At 40.1% G+C, this 19,279-nt stretch overlaps 1 protein-coding gene across 1 annotated transcript in view; it reads right to left on the reverse strand.

Annotated features, from left to right (window-relative positions):
• Positions 1 to 1,374: 1,374 nt before the first annotated feature.
• The window catches only part of NQO2 (N-ribosyldihydronicotinamide:quinone dehydrogenase 2), a 698,677-nt gene continuing 680,772 nt past the window's right edge, over positions 1,375 to 19,279 (reverse strand). Inside the window, exon 8 of the mRNA XM_066377064.1 lies at positions 1,375 to 1,594. The gene's annotated coding sequence lies outside the window, so the exon portion shown is untranslated. The remainder of the gene's footprint in view (positions 1,595 to 19,279) is intronic.

A 19,279-nucleotide genomic window follows, 5' to 3' on the forward strand; every position in this document is an offset into this window, starting at 1 on the left:
TGAATTTGGATATTTGATTTCTGTTTCCTCACAAAGCCATGCCATCGCTCCTTTGATATTAAATAAAGCTTTAACTGACTCATCATTTTGCAATTCTGCGAGTTCTTCTTGATACTGCATATTTGATATATCAGACAAATCCACTAACATTGGCTGCATCATCCATGTTGGGAAATCAATTTGTTTTAAATCAGAAAATCTTTCTTTTAAATCAGCCAATAGAATATTCAAATGATTGACAATAACAAGTAAAGCGGTATCAGTTACTTCACATTTTTGGAGCCAATGAAACTGTTTAAAGTTTTTGTTGTTAATATGTTTCTGACATAACTCAATATTGGTAATGAAACCAAATATCTTTGCTTTTGCATTGACAAGAGTTTTATTTGTTCCTTGAAGTTGCTTATTTAGTATATTTAGTTTTTCAAAGATATTGGCTAAATAACTCACAAATGCTTTACCATCTATTGTTAACAGATACTTCATTTCAGGTTTGTCGCTTATAAAATCACTAAGAGTGATTACTAAGAGTATCAAACAGTTCCATAAATCTTTTCAAACAGTTTCCTTTAGATAGCCATCTTACTTCAGTATGAAGTAAAAGTCTCACATGGTCTTCATTTTGTTCTTCACAAAATAGCTTGAAAAGATACTCACATTTGGCACTAGCTTTAATAGCATTAACACACTTTATTACTGTATGTAATACTTCATTCAGAGCAGGCAAGATGTTTTTAGCTACCAAGTTTTCCCTATGAATAACACAATGCACAAGAATCATTTCTGGATTCGCATCTTTCATCAATTTTAAGCAGCCATTTTTCTTGCCCATCATATTGGGAGCACCATCTGCAGCACAAGATGTTATATTTTTCATTGGTATATCATTGACATCTAAGTAGTTTTTTAGCTTATTATATATATTTTTGGAGGTAGTGGTGCTTTCTAATCTTTTACAGAACAACATTTCTTCAGCAAAATGTCTTTTATCAATATATCTTATGTAAGTTATCAATACTGCCTCACTGTCTCTCAAAGTTGATTCATCCATTTGCAAGGAGAATTTTCTTGTTTTCAGCTTTTTAATAAGTTGTTTTCCAATATCCTCACTCATTTCGTCTATTCTTCTGCTAACAGTATTGTCACTGAGTGGCATAGCTTTTACATCTTTGTCATCTTTTTCAAGAACCGTTTTTAAGAAATGCTGATATTGACGGTTTTATTAAATTCTCTCCTATAGTGTGATTTTCTCCAGTTTTAGCGATGAATAAAGAAATTTGATAACTAGCCTCAAGAACACGATTATTAGTTGAAGTATGAGCAGTAAATAGAGACTTTAATATTGTTCTTTTTTCAAAATTTTTCTTTAAAGTTTTAAAGTAACTCAAATCTGAATTAATATGAGCACTATGTTTCACCTTCAAACGTGCCTCAAGACAACCTCGTTTCATTGATTAGTTGGTCAAGCATTGCTGGCATAAAAGACAAAAAGGAATCCGCTCATTGTGAACAGCGAGTATGAACCCAAATTTTAAATATTCCTCTGAATATTGACGAGTTTTTTTCTTGCTTGCACCACTCATTTTACTATGGGCTATAAGAAATAAAAATAAGATCAATTAAAAACTAATATTAAAATATGTGTTAAAATATATTCAATGTGACATAGAGTAAACGTATACTAAAAATTCATATTTATTTAAATGTATATAACACATTTACTACACTACCACCGCAAATCAAAAAATTTCTATATTTTTTCCACTTGACAAAATTTTCTGGAAAGTTATGCTTCTAAAATTAAAATTGTCGTGCATGAACTATTATAGCCCCAATAATATTTATAAAATATTAGTGCTTTCTAGCCCCGATGCAAGAAGTACTTAATAAAGAGTTTAATATTGATAAAAATAAAATCAAATACTTACCAATTATATCTATACAATATATATATGTATATTTATTAAATCAATGAGCTTTTACAACAGTTTTGACTGACACTTATTTCAAATTAACACCAACTGAATGATGTGAAACACTACAGAAGCTGTGATGGGCCAATTAGGTGAGAATAACTGCGTTGTTTAGCGAGTTTTTAAAATGTCCGGGGTTCCCTGCGGCAGACGGCACACTCCGCAGTGAACCCAGGACGAAGTTTACTTGACGACGCCAATCACCCAGTTGATATTTTGGTCTCGTCAAACGATATTATACTTAATAATTATTTACCGCAATTATTTAAGAATTGCATTTTTTGTTAAATTTGGCACCGATATCTAGCATCGCATTTAAATGGCCCGGGGCAAAAGAGTTAAAGTCGTGTCGAGTCCATTTTCAAATTGCCCCCCTTAACTATCGAATTGCCCCCCTGTGGGGCATGGGCCCCACATTGGGAAACACCGTTCTAAAGACTGGACTTTAACAGGAAGGAATGTAATCTTGGGAGGAAGGTCTGAGGTGCAAAAAGATAAGATGAGCATGTATAAATGTATAAATATTCTCAATGTGAAATAGTAATAGTCTAATTTGTGGAGTTAAAAATATGAACCAAAGGCCCTGATCGGTTGGTTCAGTGGTAGAATGTCAGCTGGGAGTGTGATATGTCCTGGGTTCGATTCCCGGCCAGGGCACACAGGAGAAACACCCATCTGCTTCTCCACCCTTTCATCTTTCCTTTCTCTCTATCTCTCTCTTTTCCTCCCACAGCTAAGGCTCCATTGGAACAAAGTTGGCTCTGGGCACTGAGGATGGCTCCATGGCCTCCACCTCAGGTGCTAGAATGGCTCCAGTTACAACAGAGCAATGCTCCACATGTGCAGAACATCGCCCCCTAGTGGGCTTTCTGGGTGGATCCGGTTGGGTGCATGTGGGAGTCTCTCAACCTCCCACTTCTCACTTTAGAAAAATGCAAAAATAAATAAATAAATAAACAAACCAAAATTATAGATGATATTAACACATAATTAAAGAATTATAAGATCTTTGTACTGTTCAGTGGACTGTTAAAATAGAAACTTTAGCTTTTATTCATTTTCAGTATATTCTCTCGGCTGTCAAGTGATCTTGTTAAAACACAAGATAGGCCCTGGCCAGTTGGCTCAGTGGTAGAGCGTCGGCCTAGCGTGCGGAGGACCCGGGTTCGATTCCTGGCCAGGGCACTCAGGAGAAGCGCCCATTTGCTTCTCCACCCCTCCGCCGTGCCTCCTCTCTGTCTCTGTCTTCCCCTCCCGCAGCCAAGGCTCCATTGGAGCAAAGATGGCCCGGGAGCTGGGGATGGCTCTGTGGCCTCTGCCTCAGGCGCTAGAGTGGCTCTGGTCACAACATGGCGATGCCCAGGATGGGCAGAGCATCGCCCCCTGGTGGGCAGAGCGTTGCCCCTTGGTGGACGTGCCGGGTGGATCCTGGTCCGGCGCATGCACGAGTCTGTCTGACTGTCTCTCCCTGTTTCCAGCTTCAGAAAAATGCAAAAAAAACAACAACAAAAAAAAACAAACAAAAAAACCCACACAAGATAGATTTTGTCACTCTGTTTAAAACCCTGCAATAGGCTTCCATCACCCTCCCAAGGTCCTTATGATGACCTACAAGCCTACGAAGGTCATCTGGCCACCTTTTATCTATATGACCTCATCTCCTACTAGCTTCCTGTAGTTGCTCTGCTTCAACCACACTGGTCTTTTCACTGTCACTTGAGATGCTCCTGCCTCTGGCTTTCCTTCTGCTTGGAATTTCACCCCCCCAGATCTCTGTGTGGCTCACTCCCTTCTTGTCTTTATTGAAAAAGCACTTTTTCAGTGAAGCTTACCCTGGCTCTACCCCACTGCTAATACTTCATGACATCCTGATGCTCTATTTTTTCTTTTTAGCATTAATCACCATTAAACATCTCATATATTTTACCACTATGTGTTGTTAATTTTCTGTCTCCCTCGGTGGAACAGAAGCTCTTTGAAGACAGGGATTTATGTGGTGACAAATGTATCTGTCCCTTAAACTGTACCTGGAACATATCAAGTGCTCAAGAGATATTTGTTGAATATTTCCTCTGGATGCTCTCTGCATAATGAATCGTAGAGAGGCAAGTGGAAACTAGAGAGACTAGTTAGGAGACATTTGCAGCTGCACAGTTAAGATAGGATGGTAGAATGGAGAAGTGTGACAGCAACGGAGAGAGAGGGAAGGAAGTGTTGTGGTGTCCCATCACTAGTCAATCCTTAAACTGATTCAGTTGATTGATTGAAACCTTAGAAACCTTTGAAGTGCAAGTTTTGGATGGAGCCTCCTATGACAGAACTCATTACCTCCTCTCATTTCAATTTGGAATGGTTCTCATTGTTTAAATTGCCCTTTTATTGAATGGCAACATGTTCCTTTGTGGTTCCTGACCATTACTCTGAATTTTACCCTGTATGATCTTCAGTGGACCTCTTGTTTTTGCCTTCCCAGCATTTATTTACTCCTTCCTATCAGGTATCCCCCAGTTGTCTTTTGGGGAGACATGCCTGACCCATTTGTCTTTGTGGTTCAGCTTCCGAGACAAACATGTGAGCTATTCAGAGTCTCAGTGGCTGGCTTCCATGGATAGCCACATGATTCTGAGATACTAGGAAAAAGACATTCCCTTTCTGTTAGGGAAACTTAATAAAACCAGGGCCCAGAGCAGCTGGATGCCATCTTTGCTGCGTATCTTTGCTGAGTATGAACACAGAAGAATGCAGGCTGTGAAGGAATGGGATTATTTCTGGACGACTGCAGTTGAGCACCTGCGTAGAATCATGCCTGAGTCTATTCTTGGTGTTTACAACTGCAAGAGCCAGAAAGTCCCTCTTGTTGCTTAGTCATTTGATTTTCCTTTCCACTCAAATTGAAAGCGTTCCTCACAATATAATATACAGATGATGTATCGTAGAGTTGTACACTTAAAACCCATGTAATTTTATTTAGTAATGTCACCCCAATAAATTCAATGAAAAAGAAAAATATTCAAGTGTTCCTGATTTACATGGGACCAACAAGAAGACATACTTTTTCTCTCACATATTACCCCTTTCAGTATTCTTTAATTTTATTGGGGTGACAATGGTTAATAACCCCTTCCAGTATTTAAAGTTAGCTGTCCTGTCTCCCCATGCTCTCCCCTGGGACCCCAGAATTGCAGTGTAAAGGGTCATCCAGTCAGCCCAGCTCCCATATTGAATTTCTGCCATGGTCTCAATGCCTAGTATGGGACCCTGACGTTCAGTGAATGTCTAAGGATCAGAACATTCTAGGTTTAATACGATGCTTTAACTATGATGGCCTCTTTTACTTTTTTTCTCAACTCTCAGCTCTGATCCAGTTAGCCTTAATGATGTGTTTGTGAGTTATTCCTCACCCCTAGGATTTAAATTACTTCCTAAAGAAATGTATCAACTATATAAGATTATGATCAAAATTTAACTCTAAACAACTTTTACATGTTTATAATTTAAAGAATGCTTTATTTCTCTTCAGAGCATATATCAGCTTTTAATATACTATGCAACTAATTATTTATTTTATTTATTGTTTATTTTCCCTTCCACCCTCACTGTATTATAACCTTCACAGGGCAAGGATTTCATGTGATTTGTTCACCACTGTTACCTCTATAGCACAGGGAAGAGTGCCTGGCACCTAGAAGGTATTGAATATACCTCTGTTAAATGAATGGTACAGATTCTGCCCTCTGGCAGTTCATGTTTTAGAATAGGAATTTGCACTTTACAGTCTGATAGGGTCTATGCCTTTTAGGCTTGATTCATTTTTGTTTTTATAGAGATATTCTTATCAAATTATTTCTTGGATTTGTTTTTCTGAGCTTTGCATTAGGAACATTTAAAATTTTATTTTAAAAATGGAACAATTTATTTTCAATATAAATTAATTGGAAAAAATGGAAACCCACCAAAGTTTAAAAGAAAAAAAAATCTCCCTCTGTTTACTTTTTAAAATATTTTGCTGTATTTTTCCCCACTTTATTTTATTTTCATTCTTTTTTTCTTTTTCTTTTTTTACAGAGACATAGAGAGAGTCAGAGAGAGGGAGCGACAGGGACAGACAGACAGGAACAGAGAGATGAGAAGCATCAATCATTAGTTTTTCGTTGCTCATTGCGACACCTTAGATGTTCATTGATTGCTTTCTCATATGAGCCTTGACCCCGGGCCTTCGGCAGACCGAGTAACCTCTTGCTCAAGCCAGCAACCTTGGGTCCAAGCTGGTGAGCTTTTGCTCAAACCAGATGAGCCCACACTCAAGCTGGCGACCTCAAGATCTCAAACCTGGGTCCTTGGCATCCCAGTCCGACGCTCTATCCACAGCGCCACCGCCTGGTCAGGCCCCACTTTATTTTTAAATAAAAAATTTTATTAAACATAAAATCTGGTATCACTGAAGAAGCCAATTCCCTAAACAAAAAAACAAATGATTTTTACAGTAAACAAGGGAAACTACTTATCATCATGTATACAGATTTTTCCACTAAAACAATAATATGTGTGAATGTGTTGGTTTTTACCAATGTTCACAGCTTGTAGTGTTTTACCTGAGCAAGGATGTTGGTGCCATTCAGTGATACACGACAGCTCCTTGTTTTGTCTAAGTGCCACCCCAGTACCCTGCACCTACCTCAGAGATATACCAGAGATTGCAGGCAGAAGCCAGGGAGGAGCTCCACATCTAGGAGATTGAAAGACATGGAACTTTAGGCACAAAGCACCTCCATGGTGAACGATGCCATGTTGAAGGGGCAGGGCTGGGAAACCTGAGATCTGGCTTATCTGTCAAGAAATAGCTACTTTTCACTGCATTATGTTTAAACAGACTGTTCAGTTGACTTCATTCTTCTCACAAATAAGTCTAAAGCCTGTCCTGCTGAGCAGGAAGTAATAAATTATATCACCTCAAGTATGTTAGCTTCTGTCAAATGAGTTCATGGAATTGATCTTTATCAATATGTTTCTAGGTCCAGCAATTTTCTGTTTTACTCACTGACTTAGAAGATGCTATAACACGATGTATCATCAAGTTCCTGCCAAAAATAAAGCTCAAAAGCTGAAAATAATTTTTTAAATACTAGAGAGACATCATAAAGACAAGTGACTATTGAAATTCCAATTTCCATTACCAACTTTTTTTGATTTCTTAAAATGCATACTTTTTGATTGTGGTCACAATGAAACATTTGGGGGAAGTTATGTAAAAAAACAAACAAAAATCCCAGGAAATCAATGAAGCTTTTTAAGCATAGGAGGTACATGTAAACTCCATATTTTTAAAACACCATACAAGTCTTTAATAAGTGTGGTTTTTAATTGGCTTCATACAGAGATTTTACAGATATGTCTTTAGATGTGATTTTATTTTAATGTCAAGATGTATGTTATTTTATTTTATTTCATTTCATTTTATTTTATTTTTTAGTGAGAGGAGGGGAGGCAGAGACAGACTCTTGCATGAGCCCTGACTGGGATCCACCTGGCAAGCCCATTAGGGGGTGATGTTCTGCCCATCTGGGGCCATTGCTCAGTTGCAACTGGAGCCATTTCTTAGCACCTGAGGCAAAAACCATGGAGCCATTCTCAGTGCCCAAAGCCAATTGAGCCATGGCTGTAAGAGGAGAGGAGAGAAAGAGAGAGAGAGAGAGAGAAATGAGAGTGGGAGGGGTGGAATAGCAAATGGGCACTTCTCCTGTGTGCCCTGACTGGGTATCAAACCCAGGACATCCACACACTGGGCTAATGTTCTACCACTGAGCCAACTGGCCAGGGCTTAGGATTTCATATTTAAAAGTTTTTTTTTCTGTTAAGTTTGTTCAGTTATAAACTAAAATTAGACTTAGCCTTATCTGCTAAGTATTTTAACAACACTCATGTTTGTTTTTTATTTGTGAACAGTCTCACAAAGCCTAAATATTGGATGAATTAGGAAAAGTAAAGTTTCTTTTTCCTGAAACTAAATTATTATCCTTTTGAACGTAAAACATAATTGCAGATACTAAATGGTAAAGGGGAGGGAAGTTGATTCATACTGCCAAACTCAGATGAAGCTCAGCAGTTGGATATTTTGACAGAACCCAGAAAGTGGTTGGGGCAGGGCCAAAGAAAAGAGGATTGTCTGAAAGTCTGTAGAAGAAACAGTTAGACCCTATCCTCTAGCCCACCCAACTAGGCAGCTGTTACTTCCAGCTCAGTAGAAGGCCAGACAAGATGCAGGCTGAAAACAGAAAGAATAAGAGAGCTATTACATTTTGACCCTGGCTGGCTAGTTCAGTTGGTTACACTGTCATTCTGAAATACCAAGGTTGCGGGTTCGATCCCCAGTCAGGGCAGGTACAGGAAGCAACCAATCAGTGCAAACTAAGTGGAATAACAAGTGAATGCTTCTCTCTTTCTCCTTTCCTCTCTGTCTCTCTAAAATCAATCAATAAATCAACAATAATTAAAAAATAAAAAAAGAGAGCAATTTTAGAGTATTAGGATGATGCTCTAACCAACTTAGCTACTAGGCCAGGGTCTGAGAGTTACTGCATTTTGAATGGTGAGACCCTAGGCCACTTTCTCTGCTTCCAGAAAGATGACAACTGGCTTGTGCCATAGGTAACAGATTAGAACATTACCCTCTGGGAAAGTGGGTTGAAACCAACAAACAAAAATCCTGTGGATACTGACAGCTGAGTCTCCAAGTTTACAGGTCCTGTCCAAATAAGAAATCTGAGACACAGGAGGAAATTCTGTGGTACAGAGGAAACAAAAGCAATTCAGGGAACATTAAAAAAAAAAGGCAAAGCATGCCTCAAACTATAATTAATATTCTTCAAGACATAAAGAGAAAATATTGTATCCATAAAACAAAAAAGGGATTCTATAAAAGGAAAAAATATTAGAGAACAGGAAAAAGAAGTAATATTAGAGAATAATAAAGAACTCTTAGAAAATAAAACCAAGGTCCTGGCTGGTTGGCTCAGTGATAGAGCATTGGCCCTGCATATGGAAGTCCCAGGTTTGATTCCTGGTCAGGGCGCACAAGAGAAGTGACCATCTGCTTCTCCATTGCTCCCCTCTTTCTTCTCTCTCTCTATTTCTCTCTTCTCCTCCACAGCCATGGCTCAGTTGGAGCAAGTTGGCCCTGGGTGCTGAGAATGGCTCCATGGCCTCTGCCTCAGGCTCTAAAATAGCTTGGTTGCTGAGCAACAGAGCAGCAGCTCCAGATGGGCAGAGCATTGCCCCACAGGGGGTTGCTGAGTGAATCATGGTTGGGGTGCATGGAGGAGTCTGTCTCTCTGCCTCCCTGCTTCTCACTTAATAAAAATAAAATAATGATAATAATAAAAGAAAAAAAAATCAGAATAGCAGAAATCTAAAATAAATTAATAGAATAGTTGAAGATAAATTTAAGAAAAACTCCCTGGAAATTGGAACAAAACAACATATACTATAGTTGTTTAAAAGTAAACAGGAGAGAAACAATTAGAAAATAATAGAATCAAGCCTTTTGCTTAACTAATGAATGTGCAGGAGAAAGAAAACAGGAAATGGGATTAAAAATAAAATAAATTATGCAAGAATAATACAGAATTGAAGGATACTTTTTTTTCAGATTGAAAGTGCCCACAAAATGCCCAGTAAAAGAAAGGGAGTGGGAGACATCAAAACATATCACAGTGAAAATTTTAAAACTGAGTGATAAATAGAAAATTCTAAGTTTCCAAAAAGAGCAAAACAGGTCACACATGTATGATTAGGAATTGCTGGACTGGCAAAATAACCTACTAAACAAAAATCAGAACAAGCCCTTCAAAATCTGAGGGATATTATTTTCACCTTGAATTTGACACCAAGCTACCTCTCAAGTTTAAGACATGAACCCTCCTTCCATGAACCCTCCCATGCATCTTTCTCAGCATGTTTCTAAAAACTGTGATCCATTAAAAGAAGAGATAAAATCTAGAAAGAAGATATAGATTCTGGATAAAGAAGACCTAACATAGGTGGGGTGGGGAAACCCCAGGAGAATGGTAGAAGGAAGAAATAGTCTAAACCTGTGGTTTAGAAATGTGGAGATAAATACCTGCAGAAATACTCAACAGTTTGAAAGTGGTTTCTTAGGGTAGTGGGAATTAGATATAGGAAGAGTAGTCCATTAATATGAAGTAGTCTTAGAAAAAAAAATTAGTATGCAATGTTTCCCTGGTTGTATGTATTGCCTATTGCAATGAGGATTCTGTTATTACAAAATGCTGATTCTAAGGAATTCTTTCTTGTTGTAAGGTACCAAAGGCTAAAGAATTAATATTAATATTTTAGGAAGCTTAAAGAACATTTTATTAATTTGGGCTATGCATGCAGAAAGATTTTGTAAGTGTGATTTCTATGCTTTTGTGATTAGCATCAAAACTAAGATGGCCAATAGCATTGTATTGTAAATGCAGAGGGGAAGGAGAGTTGGATTTTCTGATCTCCCCCCCCACACACACACACACACTTGTAATGAAGCAAGTGAATAACTAGCCAGGTGCAGGAAGAAAAAAAATTAAATTAAATCTTTTCTTATACTAATGGACCATTTACAGGCATTTGTTCCCATGGAAACTACCTCTCCCCTCCTGAAAGCATGTAGTTAATGTATGTATCTCTAGACAAAAGGTATAGGCTTACACTGTGATGTCAGGTTATTTCCCTGGCCATGTATAATTAATGGTATATAACCAACCCTTAGAATATTAATGAGACACACAATTTGGGACTTTGGAACTGCCCTGTGTAAGATATGTGCGGCCGGCATATTTAATAAATTGCCTCCTTTAATAAAACTTTTCAAAAACTTATTTGGACTATGTGCTTCTACAAAAACCTGTGGAGCCCTGGCCGGTTGGCTCAGTGACAGAGCGTCGGCCTGGCGTGCAGGAGTCCCAGGTTTGATTCCCGGCCAGGGCACACAGGAGAAGCATCCATCTGCTTCTCCACCCCTCCCCCTCTCTTTCCTCTCTGTCTCTCTCTTCCCCTCCCGCAGCCAAGGCTCCATTGGAGCAAAGTTGGCCCGGGTGCTGAGGATGGCTCTATGGCCTCTGCCTCAGGTGCTAGAATGGCTCTGGTTGCAACAGAGCGGCACCCCAGATGGGCAGAGCATGCCCCCTGGTAGGCATGCCGGGTGGATCCCGGTCGGGCGCATGCGGGAGTCTGTCTGACTCCCTCCCCATTTCCAACTTCAGAAAAATACAAAAAAAAAAACCCAACAAGAAAAACACCTGTGGAATTGTGGATTGGGCACTTTACAACATTTGGTGCCCAACATGGGGCCTATGATATTTTGCATCACCGGGTAGAGGCACCCCAAATCGAATGGACTCTCCAGGGGGCTGCCCGGGGCCCACTTGAAAATTGAGGAGAGGCACGCTACCTGAGACTTCCAGGGCTCCTGGTCTTCCTGTGGGGTCCGGACAGTTCCTCGCTAGATGCCTCTCGGTTCCAAAATTCAACAATTTGGATAATTTGGCAGAGAAATCGAGGAGGGAGGTAAGGCAACTCTTTTTTCTTTACTTGTTTAGTTTTCCTCTGAACTCTTGCTTTCATTTTTCTGTCTGAGACTTGTACTGGTCAAATATGTTTGGGACTAGAATGTAGGTAATTTGGGGGCTTCACTGAGTTTTGACTCCGGAGTTGTGACTCTGGTGATGTAAGTGGGGCCTTCAAAGCTGCTTTGCTGAGCTGAAACTCTGAAAATTGTAGATGAGGTAGATCTTTTGATTTGCTGAGTTGTAGCTCTGGAGTTTTGTAGGTAAAGCAAAGCCATTGCTCCAGAGGTGTGTAGGTAGCACAGATTGTCTGTGTTGCTGAGTTGTAACTTTGGAAGTATGTAGGTAAAGCCAGCTTTTTGACATTAATGAGTTGAATCTAGTCCCATTGTGGACTCTCCAAACACCGAGACGTTGGTAGGAGAGCCTTCGGTCTTAATTAGAATTCTCTGAGATGCATTTAGTTGCACTCTGGAAAGACGGTTAGTAGGAGCTGAAGTGACCAGGTCCATCAGCTTCTATCACGTTAGAGAAAGATAATTAAAGGGGACTGAGTAGAGACCCTGTACTTCCAGAGGCAGCTAGTTGTGTTATGCTCTCAAGGAAAACCTGAGTTGAGACACCTTTGTATTTATCGAGATCTCATTCTTTGTTCTCTTTACTTTTGTCTAAAAAAATTCCTGGGTTTAAAGTCTTATGTCCTTGAAAGGACACGGTCTGTGTACACCTGAGAGGCCACAAGGGAAGCTCTTCCCTCCTCTATGAAAGCGCGCTCGTGTGTGTGTGTGTGTGTGTGTGTGTGTAAGTCCTTTGTTTAATGTCTAAAATGTGTCTATTTTAAAGCCTGGCTTCAGTCTTTTGTGTTAAAACTGGAAGCTTCTGACTAAAAAGTAATCTTAAGTGGAGAATCATTATCCTCTCTTTGTTCTCAAATTAGCTTCGGGAGCCCTGTCAGGTTTCTTCTCTAAAAAAAAATTCATTCTCTTCAGTTGGCTTCTTCCCCTTGTCTTATGTAACAATTAATATCCCTACAGTCAAACACCCTCTTATTCTGGGTGCTAGTTAATTATCTGTCTTATCTTTTTGTTTTTATTGGTGCACTAATTCTTAGATTCTCCTGAAACAAGTTTCAGTTTTGTAATAAGTAATAGCAACTGGGAATTCTAATCCCCGAATAATAAGCACAGTCTGGAATATAGTGATTGGGAACCCAGGTTGTCCCAATCAGTCTCCACACATCGATCGGTGGCTAAATTTAATAATGAATTCACCACAGTGGCTTAAAACATGCTTGATACAAAGCAGGTGCCACTTCTTAGTCATGCAAAATTTGAGTCAAAAACAGAAAAAAAAGAATAACTAAAGCAATAGTAGCAGCATTCCAAGAGACAAACTCTTCTAAGGATAAGGGACCCTCGGAGGAGGAGAGTTCTCCGAGGCACGTGAGGACATAGCTACCTTTGAGAAGGATTATGAGGAAGTTAATGTAAATTCTGGAAAAAAGAAGGAATTCAAGAAAGAATAGGACTAAGCTAGAAAAGAATCAATGTGCATATTGTAAAGAAAATGGACATTGGAAAATTAAATGTCCCATATTATAAGCAGCCACAGGGAAGAGAGAAAAGCGGAGCCCACAAATTGAAAGTGTTCCTCCATCCTCTAAAGCCGAAGGACTAGCAAGTAAGCAGATTGAGTGAGAGAAAAACCGAGCTGGGCCAAACGGTGCGCGGAACAAAGGGGTTGGGCCACAGTCGAAGAGAGGCAGATGTAGGTATGGTTCCTCCCCTCTCCACCATTCCCCGTCTCTGCGGGCACTGCACCAGAGTTGCAGGCAAACTGTAAACAGCCCACCATCTCCAGGCGCATGGTTAGGCTAGAATTCAGCCTGCTGTGTGTGGAGCAACAGGAAAGGCAATAAAGAAAAGATAAAATAACTAAAATATAGAACAAAAATTGGTTTCAAATATCCACCTACTAACCAAAAGAGGTTTCCCCTATTTGGGAAATACAGGGTAGGAATAGTATTAAAAATTAAAACTTTGGGCTCTGGCTGGTTGGCTCAGCGGTAGAGCGTCGGCCTAGCGTGCGGAGGACCTGGGTTCGATTCCCGGCCAGGGCACACAGGAGAAGCGCCCATTTGCTTCTCCACCCCTCCGCCGCGCTTTCCTCTCTGTCTCTCTCTTCCCCTCCCGCAGCCAAGGCTCCATTGGAGCAAAGATGGCCCGGGCGCTGGGGATGGCTCTGTGGCCTCTGCCTCAGGCGCTGGAGTGGTTCTGGTCGCAACATGGCGACGCCCAGGATGGGCAGAGCATCGCCCCCTGGTGGGCAGAGCTTCGCCCCTGGTGGGCGTGCCGGGTGGATCCCGGTCGGGCGCATGCGGGAGTCTGTCTGACTGTCTCTCCCTGTTTCCAGCTTCAGAAAATAAATAAATAAATAAATAAATAAATAAATAAATAAATAAATAAATAAAAATTAAAACTTTGCTTTAAAAAAAATCTCAAAGGAGAGAAAAAGAATTTAGAAATTAACAAACCATGGGTGGGGACCTTGCTAGTTAATTGGAGGTTTCTTATATTAAATTGCAACTCCAGAAGGAATAATAAAACATAAGTAATAGAATTACAGAGAATAGAATTAGAAATAAGTTCTCCTTGGGTTGGGGATGATGGCTTGTTGCCTCCACTGGTGTAAAATGAGGGCAAAAGTTCCAACACTCTCTCGCAGGCCAAAGAGGTGGTACAATCTCCTCCAAGTCTCTCAGTTATGTAGAAGGCATGGAGTTCATAAGGAAGACCCACGGCATTAACCATAATGGTAAAAACTATAAAAAGAATTTTCAGGGAATTGCAGGAAAGATTGGAAACCTCATATAGGCTAAAAGCAGCCCATTGTTAGGAAGGTAAATTTATAAAAATTGTATTTTATTTGCTGCTTTTATTGTAAGAAATAAAGCTAAACAGATGCTGAGGGAGGGAATGAAGGTCGGCTTGCTTTTGGAAATGCTAGGTCCAATCACCGGCTGTCTGCGCCACTTCTCCCATGGCAACCGTGTCCCTAATCTGGTGGCAAGGCGAAGGGAACGGAAGTCCTAAGAGAGTGCCGCTTTGGGACTGAACCCGGAGCCTCGCTGCTTGGCCAGGCTAGGGTTCAAGTCAGTCCTCGAGTTGTGCAAAGAGGGACAGATACATTGAACGTCTCTTCCTTTTCCCCTCTCCTAAGAACTCTGTTCGGCAAACTGCCATTTGCAAGCAGCTCATGGGCCACATAAGGCCTCTTAGGTATAGCTCTCCAGCAGAGTGCCAAGTGTGGGCGCTGCCTCAGTACGGAAGGTGCCTACATATATAGTTCAAATTTAAAATTTGGCCCTTAAAAGAAAATTCAGTTTTTGTACTAATAGTAATTGACTCTATTAACTAATAGGTTTTCCGACTACTGGGTTAGGAGTAGTGATTTATTGTCTTCCCCCCACTATTGTGTAAAAAGTATTTTCATGTTAGAATATATGTATTATTCAAAGGCCTTTTTGTTAATTCTTTATTTGCTGTTGTATAGCCCTGTAATATTAGAATCTTAGTTTAAATATTAGGAGTTGTTAATAATGTCTTTTATGTAATGTTTAAATTATTATTATTTTGCAATGCTAAGTAATATAAGAAAAAAGAGTCATACCATGCTTTTGTTGACATTTCTTTTGAATACTAATGTACTGAGTTATTCAGCAGTGAAGAGACTCTGGAATTCTAAAGGAGACACCAAAAACCTGTTTTTCTTAATTTAATCCAGCTAATAACACTGCTTTTGTCTTTTTCCAAGAGTTTATATAGACAGAAAAGGGCTCTCAAGCTCCTCAGTGAGATCTTCTGAGCATGGCTTTTAAGGTCTATAAGGACCAAGATAGTAACAGAAAAGGCAAACAGGCTCAAAAGAGATCAGGAAAAAACCAGCTTTGGGGATATACCCTTAAAAGGCTCCAGAGCCCCAAAGGGCTTCATAGGATTCCATCACATTCCTGCTTCAAGAGTGGAAAGAAAGGTCACTGAGCTGAGGCCTGTCAGGCTTCTCAGTCCCACTAGGTGACATGCCTTTGGTGTAAAAAAGGTACACGAGAAGGTAAGCTGCCCCCTTGCTCCATGGAGGAAGTGTTCAGTCTCTTCCAGCCCTAATCCAGCTACCTGTGACCTGACCTTGCCTACCCGGCTGAAATTTGCCATTGAAGGATTAGAGATTGGCCCCATCTCACAACACCATTTATGAGCCTAAGGTATTTCTTCCAAGTAGCAGGTAAACTGATCTCAGTTCTTATAAACAAGAGGGCCATTTACTAAGCCTTGCCTAAATATTTGAGTTTTATTTATCCCTCGAAGATCTTTACTGGGGGTAATGACAGTCTGAGTTTTTTTGGGTTTTTTTGTATTTTTCTGAAGTTGGAAATGGGGAGGCAGTCAGACAGACTCCCGCATGCACCCGACCAGGATCCACCTGGCATGCCCACTAGGGGGCGATGCTCTGCCCATCTGGGGCCTTGGCTGCGGGAGGGGAAGAGAGAGACAGAGAGGAAGGAGAGGGGGAGGAGTGGAGAAGCAGATAGGTGCTTCTCCTGTGTGCCCTAGCCGGGAATCAAACCCAGGACTCCTGCACACCAGGCCGATGCTCTACCACTGAGCCAACTGGCCAGGACGACAGTCTGACTTTTGTTGCTTTATTTAATGTATAGTGTCTCCTTTATTCCTCTTGTCTCAATGCCTCATGCCTATTGTAGGCTGGGACCTGATCCTAATTCTAATTAAAAGCAATGATCATAAGGGCTAAAACTCTAGCTGCAAAGTGTAGAAATGTGATCATGGTCCCAGTGCCTTGTGGACTTTTCCTGAATGTGTATAACTCCTGATCTTTAGGACCTTTCTCAGACTGAAATAGAAATTAGGTTACATTTGTGAATAATATAAAACAGCAATAGGGTCAACATAAATTTAGTGAAATTGCATTAACATGTTAAGAACATTTGTGACTGTAAGAATTTTATTTTGGATCCTGTTATATTAGTTAGAATTTTATTTTTGTTTAAGAATCTTGTAGGCTTTAGTCACTTTATTGTATTAAGATGCCTGTTATAGTATTTGTTAACATTAGCTATTTGAATTTTATTGTTAATTGTACATTCTTCCAGTTTACCACAAAATTGGAACATAGTAATTCAAATAAATATATGCCACCCAGAACCACAGGGGCTTTGGGACTCTTATTGCCAAAGATTTATTTGAAACCAATTAGAAAAGATTTAAAACAGGGAAGAAAGAAATTTTCTCAGGTAAATATTGAGAAATCAATTTTAATAAGTTAATTGACAATTGTTAGGAAATTGCTATATGTGTGGTTCTTTCCAGGTTTAGCTTGCCCATTCTAACATTGGACCTGCATTCGTGTCCACAGTCTCAAAGCTAGTAGGAAAGGAACTCAGTATTACTCTAACAGAAGCTAATTTGAAGTTACATTGTACCCACAGGTACCCAAAGGTTCAGGGCAAGTAAATTACATGAATTAAACAGTAAAAGTAATGTAACCACCCCTTCCTTAAGTACTTGCAGGATTTACAGGTTACTCAGCAAGCTGTTCAAAAGACTGTCCAAGAGGCGCTTCCAACGTTATTAGGAAATCAAGTACATCACCCAAGGACTGACTCCTACATGGACGGGTCCACACACCCTGATCCTGACAACTCCCACTGCTACCAAAATAGAAGGCGTGTCTTACTCCAACCACAAACAGGAAGCTGGTTGGTCTATGTACGGTGAATGTATGAAAAAACTAAGGACTCCCTTTTTTTTCTTTTGGGGGGAGTTCTTTTTTTTTTTTTTTCAATAATGTATTATCTTTATTAAAGGGGATCATAAAAATTATAGGTGAACAGCAACATGAAGTGATACACAGCTCAAGGTCTGGGAGGTCTCAAGCACAGGAGCTTGTCTCCCGATCTGGTCTGGGTACATTACACTTCCACCACTGGGATGTGTTCACCCACCTAGAAGCTCTATGAAATCCCTCTTTTAGGGATTTTATTTTCTGGTGGCTTCTCAGTAAGTATAACTTATTTATGCTATTTCTAGACACCTGCCCCTCTGGATGTGTATGGTGGAGCTTTAAATTCAAATCACAGTCACCTCAATATAACAGAAGATGTTGTTGGTTCTGTTGTCACTTAGGAATTGATAAGGGTGTCAGGAGCTATGCCAGAAACAGGAGACAGAGAGTCCTATGAATGTATTTAGTGTATTTCACTAGGTAATACTGATAATCTAAAAAGGATACCTGCTAAAGGACTCTGTTTTTCTAATACTCTATTATAAATTACTTTATATATGAAAATAGAGCTGTTCAGCCAAGGGTTAGAGATGGAAAAAGAATGTTACCATGAATGAAAAATATGAAGACGTTTTTGCTGAAAAAAAGAAAAAAACCTTTAAAAATTTCTCTTGTTGTGATGGTTACAAGAACTTGGTGTTAGGACAGGAACTACTCTGAGACTAGATAAAGTGCACCAACGACCAGGGGAACACTGCCTCTCGATTCCATAAAAGGTTTCATATGTACAGTTTGAAGCCTCAGTACCTACAGGAAAACAGAAGCAGAGACAACTATGAGAAATTCAGGAAGCAGAAATGAGAATGAGGATGCTGGTTTGAAAGCCCCGGTATGGCTTTTCCTGGCACATATGAGAAGAAAATGCTAGAAGTTAGTTTCTGACTCCACTCTAGCACAGCTAATCACTATGTGATTCAAACCACTAAATAAAATCTTTTAAAAAAGGTTTCATGATAATCACTGCATCTGCATAGCTCCTCTGCTTGAATTTGGATACATGTATACATAGTCTATATGGGGAAGCCTTTTCCACTTTTAGTGCAGAGTAATTGTTTTATTAATAAATGAACTTGCTGATACACAGTAAGAGCACTCTTCTTAGAAAAACCTTCCCTACATACACTGCATACATAGCAATTCTATTCTGTATGAGTCCTTTAAAATAAAATCAGTTTGCACTAATTCAGAAGTCTTCCACATTCACTGGACGCGTAGTGCTTCTATCCTGTATGAGTCCTTTGATGTCTAATCAGATTCTTGGGGAAAGTTCTTAAAGTGGTCTACCTCAGCTGCCTGGGGGTCTGTTTCCTGTAGCTCACCCCGTTCTCCCTGTCCGAAGCATGGATGAGCTGCCTGGACATCGGGTAGCCATCTCGACAGCCAAAGGACTGTGGACGCCCTGTAAAGAAGGTGCCTAGGAGCTGGGAGAAGCCAGGTCACCCTGTGACAGTGCGGAACCTTGATGCCGGTCTTGGACTGTTCACCTTCTGATTTCCTTTCTGTGGGGAAAACAATGACATCTCTAATTGTTTAACTGTTTTGCATTTATTTTCTGTTCTGTGACAAGTGGACCTAACCCTAGTCCCCCTGGCTCTCCCAGCCAGAGCGGCCCCACCACCCTACACAGTGGCTACAGTGTGGGGCTGGGGCCACAGGCCATGGTGCTAGGACCAGCTCTACCAGGCAAATACAGCAGTGCACTTTTGGTCAAGTCAACTGAGCAATCGTCACCCCCTTATTTTATGGCCACATGGTTTTTCCTGATAATTAATTTTTCCTTGGATAGCAGCGGAATGTACTGGTTATGTTGATTGAACCAAATATGAACGCAGGGACCCAGACTAGATCAAGGCCGTTGAAAAGAATCCAAGGGCAAAGACAAAATTA

Source organism: Saccopteryx leptura, chromosome 3 (genome assembly GCF_036850995.1).
Source record: "Saccopteryx leptura isolate mSacLep1 chromosome 3, mSacLep1_pri_phased_curated, whole genome shotgun sequence".
NCBI lineage: Eukaryota > Metazoa > Chordata > Mammalia > Chiroptera > Emballonuridae > Saccopteryx > Saccopteryx leptura.